Source organism: Perognathus longimembris, chromosome 20 (genome assembly GCF_023159225.1).
Source record: "Perognathus longimembris pacificus isolate PPM17 chromosome 20, ASM2315922v1, whole genome shotgun sequence".
In the NCBI taxonomy this organism is placed as follows: Eukaryota; Metazoa; Chordata; class Mammalia; order Rodentia; family Heteromyidae; genus Perognathus; species Perognathus longimembris.
This window is the reverse complement of record NC_063180.1, coordinates 26,265,573-26,271,199: the sequence shown is the minus strand read 5'-3', so window position 1 is coordinate 26,271,199 and position 5,627 is coordinate 26,265,573. Positions and strand designations below refer to the sequence as shown.

General features: G+C 43.9%; 1 pseudogene; it reads right to left on the bottom strand.

Annotated features, from left to right (window-relative positions):
* Positions 1-2,745: 2,745 nt before the first annotated feature.
* LOC125338484 lies at positions 2,746-4,907 on the bottom strand (annotated as a pseudogene).
* Between the last annotated feature and the right edge of the window lie 720 nt (positions 4,908-5,627).

Sequence of the window (5,627 nt, the reverse complement as noted above, 5' to 3'; positions counted from 1 at the left end):
CTCACTACCCTGGCACTGCACCTACCTTCATGCCAACATGGACTTCACTGGCAACTGGGCCACGCGTGGACCTTCAAGCTATTTCTCAAAGACTGAGAGTCTCCATTCAGAGGGTTGGGGTTTTTTTTTTTCACTTTTTTTCCATCTAGAATTCCTCTTCCATTTATTTAGTTAGACCTAAGTCTTCCCTGTGGCCCTGGGCAGCTGGGAGGAGCCTTGAAGTGCAGGTTTCAAGGTGGCTGTGGAGAAGAAGAGTCTCTGTGCTGGGTTTTGGTTTTGAAACTGCAGCTTTAAGCCCCCAGTCCCAGTTCCTGGGGTTCACACATACAAGGCTTGGCCTCCCCCAAATAAAGACATTGTGGGGGTAAAGGAGGTTATCAAGGGACAGGCAGCTGTGAGCCCACAGCCCATCTTTGGGGCACAGCTAGCCAGGAGCCTTAGGTTTAAATAGAGAAGGAATTGGGAGGGCATCTGACGAGCAGGCCCAATGCAGGCCAGCAGGCCCGTGGGTTGCCACCCCACTCCTGGGAGTGGAGACCTCGTGTCCCCCAGGGTGTGCTAGAGCCCTTGGTCTTGGCCCCCTCAGTCCTGGGCTCTCCCCCTCCACCCATCCCAGGCTTCTTCCCCCAGTCCTGGCTCTCCTCCTCCACCCATCCCAGGCTTCTTCCCCCAGTCCTGGGCTACCCCCATCCCAGGCTCTCCCCCCCCCCCCCCACCGCCTGCCGAGTTCCCAAATGGGCTAGGCTGGTGAGGGCGGAGGACGGGTGGCACTGGGGACTGGAAGTCACAGAGCGCACACAGAACCCCAGGAAAGCCATGGCCACCAGGCTGGAGAGCAGGCACCAGCCTTCTGGAAGTCGTGCTCAGAGGAGACAGGAGCCAGGCCCAGAAAGCGTATTCATGGAAGTGCACATGCTAGTACATGCGTGTGGAGGCATGACCGCCATGTGGGGGTGGGGGAGGCAGGCAGAAGGCAGGAGGAGCCATAACCAGCCAGGGTAAACCACTGAGGAAGAACAGGGCAGCCAAGGGGTTCGTCTGACTGCTGCTCAGTAAACATGTGGAGCCACTTCACACACACCCCAATAATAAAGGGAAGAAAGGAAGGGAAGGCAGCCTAAGAGACAGGCTAATCTGCAAAGCAGCATCTCTCACACAAACAGGCCTGATATGTATGTGTGCGCGCACGCACATATGCTTTATTTAAAAACAGGATCTTTTTAAAAACAGAGAAAACTTTTATATACAACTACTTAGCCTAGAAACAGTCAACACCACACACACAAAAATAAATCCAGATTTAGAAATTATGATTTGTAACATATACAATACTGGTGCTGAGCAACAGTTTAAATGTAGAATTATTTTCATCCCATCACATTTCAAAAATTTCACATTTATTAAAACCAGTGCTTGGGACTAAAGAAATATTTTGTCTGAATTCCTTCTCCTTACATTCCACCCTTCCCAGAATTTACAGCAATGGCAACAGCTATAGTCGTGTGTCTATGATTCAAAAAACACATCTGCACTTTTATTCTCTTTTCCTATTATCTTCTTTGAAATTCACTCATATATGACAAAAAGCCTGGTCCTGCTTGCCCGGCCTTCTTAACTTTATAAAATGGAAACTCTCTAAGGGCAGAGAGCCTGTGCTACAAGGATAGCAGCACAAGCCTCAGAGTAGTATTCTTAGGTTATCAACACTCAACATGATTTTGCTCTCTAAGACAGCACTCAGCACAGCTACCAGCCAATTTTTGTCAGATGGTCCTTCTGAAATATTTCAAACCATTTACACATCTAGAGCTGGGGATATGGCCTAGTAGCAAGAGTGCTTGCCTTGTATATATGAAGCCCTGGGTTTGATTCCTCAGCACCACATATATATAGAAAAAGGCCAGAAGTGGCGCTGTGGCTCAAGTGGCAGAGTGCTAGCCTTGAGCAAAAAGAAGCCAGGGGCAGTGCCCAGACCCTGAGTTGAAGCCCCAGGACTGGCAAAAAACAAACCATTTACACATCTAATATAGGTTTATAAAGCAGGAGAAATAGCTTCTCAGACCAAAGTGCTATTAGCAACTATATTCAGGAGGCTGTTGAGATTTCATAATCTAAAACTTTTTAACTATCATTGTCATTATTATTATCACTTTCTTTTTAAAGCACAGTCATTGCTTCTCCGACTGGGGAACTCTAGATATCTTCCTATAGTGTCAATTTTTTCCCCTAAATATTTGGAAAGAGGTTTCATTATTTTTTATAATCTTAAAAAGTACTATTTTTTTGTATCCACAAGCAAAATCAGAGTGCTTTTAAAGATGAGTTTATACCCTGCCTCCTATGAGGGGATTTCAGTAGTATCCTCGATGTATGAAACATCAGCCGTGATGTCTGAGGGTGTGGCCAGGTCTGTACTGACAGTGAACATCAATTCAGAACCTTGGCTCATTCTCTTGAGTTCCAGCTTTGGAAATAATGTAATTCTTTGCTTCCTGTCTACACTGATGAGGAAGCATGTCAAGGATAAGACTTTTGGACTGATTTTTAATTTTACATTGTTTAACAACTACAGGGATGTTGCAATCAAAGAAGCTTACTGATTTACAACTAAAAATACAGAACATATGTTAAAAAAAAAAAACCCAACACCTGGAATTCATGAAGCCAAAGATTAGAACTCAACCCACTAAAAGTATTGCAAACAGTAATTAGGAGTGATTTTATTTTTTCACTATCCTACACTATCCCTGTTCTTTATCACCCTTTTACTTGAACTGGTAAGTATATGGTATCTTTCTTAGTCATTCATTACATTATTTTCTCTGGATCCCAAACCCAATAAGGGATTCTTTCTTGACACCAAAGAGATCCTTTCAGTAATGTCATATGCGGATAAATACAAACTGCCCAGCAACAAGAATGGCTTGTCAAATAGAAAGTCAATGGCCATTCTTTGGTTAAATAACACCTATAAAGAATAAAATGAAGTTACCAATGAAATTATATGAGTCAAATTTACAAAACATTTTTTTGAACAAAGGTTCAATTTCATAAGGCCATACAAGGAAAATTTGGTCTATAAATTCAGTTGTCATCTAATATTTAATAACTAAATATAGTTAAATATGACTTCAAATAAAAGATGATCCTAGGTAGTTGAAGGACTATTCCCATGAATCCCACAATTTGATGAGACCATCCCAACCACATGTGATAACCTTTGAAGTTTCATGTGGATGCCATACTGGACCTATGCACAACTTGTCATGAGCTTTAAAATGACTGTGCAGTTTTGTGGTCTTCCAGTCCCAGATATATAATTTTTCATTTCTATCTCCTGAAATCACATAGCTTATGCCTGGTGGAAAGTCTACCTGACAAGCATAGCCTGCAACCATATGGCCCTTAAAATTTTTTCTTCTTATTTAACCTGAATCCGTTCTGTGCTCTGAAAATTAAGATTTGGTTGTCCATTGATTGGCATGATAACTATTTTTCATTTGGAGACAAAGTCACTACGGGCATGGAATGCATGCTGGGTTCTGCTAAGTACTTGAAATCCACAGGGATATCCCACTCCCAAACTCTAAGGCTCTTATCATCAGATGTGCTCACAAACCTCCTATTCTCATCCACAAAAACAATGGTGTTGACGGTTCTCAAATGCCGATCATATTCCTGCACAATTTTTTCCACTTTGAATGTCCCATTGTACAATCTTTTTATCAGACATCCCAGCCACAAAGAGATTTTGCTTATCTTCATCAATTGAATTTGACACAATAGGGCACTTTTCGGTTTGTAAATCTTGACAAACATTGTCCTGTCTCCTTGTCCCAGAGTTTAAGATACCTGTCATAGGCTGAACTAAGAAACTGTGTTCCTGCAGTGATGAAGCAGATGTCTCTAACAACTTTTCTGTGACCAATAAATGTTCACAGACAGCGCCAGTCTTCATAAACTTCCCATAGCTTAATTTTACAGTCCTTGGAACAAGACAGCAGTAAATGGCCAGAGAGAGGAAACAATCTGACTGCATTGACTCCCTTTGTGTGTCCAGACCACACATGAATTTGTTTTTTGGGAAGGTAACACTCTTCAGGTAGTAAGGATGACCATAGATTAACACCAGCATCTTGAGGTACATGAAGGTAGGACCTGCCTTGATACTCATACATTTCTTTAACATGTAGGATTGTTTTCCCCTCCCCAGGTTTCTCATCTTGCCTTTTTTCTGCCTCTTTGCTGTAATTTCATCCAATTCTTTTTGTTCTTCTTCTGAAGGTTTATCTCCATCTTTTTCATCCATGTATTTTGCCCATGGTCCCAAGAAACCATCAATATTAGATGCATCATTTTCTTTGAACTTTTTCCTCTTTTCTGTTTTCTTCTGGCCAGTTTCAAAGACAGTTAAACCTTGATTTTTTTCAGCCTCTTCTACAGAGCCAATATATTTAGCAGACACTTGGTGATTATCTAATGAAGGGTCTAATGCAAAACCATATGTAGCAAAAGTTCTTCTTTACTATTCGAACATGAAATCATTGATGTGAGCTGGTTCAGCATATCCAGACAGCATATTTCTAGGGGCAGCCATTTGCTGTGTTTTAAAGGGATTTTCTGGTCCAAACTCAGGAGCAAGCATGGTCTCATAGGTAGGATTATATTGAACTTCTTTCACAGCAGGGTTAAGGTGAACTCCAGTCTCCAAATCTTCCTTAACTGCCACCTCTGGAGCTGAGTCCACTACCACTGCCAGAGAAGGCTTGGGTGAATGAGATTTAGTCAGGTGCATGAGGGACTTGGTGGCTGGCAGCAGACACCTACCGCCTTAACTGTCTTGAGTCTGACTCAGACCCCGAGCCTGAACCACAGGAAGCGACTAAAGCTGCCACGGCAGCAGACATGATGGTGACTGTACCTCCACTCGTGCGTTTTTAAAATAAACTATTAATATGATTTTTTTAAGTAAATAGGTCTTTAGACACTGAGCCAGGAAAAGCGGGACACAGCCCGAGGCCCAGGATGCATTTGTTTCTTTTTCATCTTCCATTACAACTGATGTGGTTTGTTTGCTGCTGGAGACAGGATCTCCCTGTGCAGCCCAGGTTGGCCTCAGACTCTGAATCCGAATCCTTCCCTCTGAGCCTTTTGAGCATGGGGATTACAGACATGTGCTAATGTAATGACCTGGGAAGCAAGAAAATCTCCTGAGGCATGGTTAAAGATGACAAATGAGTTTTATTAGTCGGTCTGCAACTGCCTTGCCCCAGGCTACCCCGGAACTAGGAGCAGCTGCAGCCTCCAAGGGGGCTGAGGGATTTTTTTGTTTGTTTCCTTTCCACAGGCTTCTCCTTTTTCTTTTTACCTTTCCACAGCTTCTCCTTCCGCAGGCCTCTTGTTCTCCACAGACCTCGCGGATTTCCACAGGCCTCGATTCTCTGCAGGCCTGGGACTCAGGCCTCTCTGCCCCGTGGGCTCGGGGCTCGGGCCTCTCCAGTAAGTAGGCCCATGGACTCAGCCCTCTCCACTCCGCAGGCCCATGGACTCAGGCCTCTCTGCACTGCAGACCTCAGCTGGGGCAGATCCCCTTCCACACCGGCTACCCCAGCATGGGTGGGGTGGGG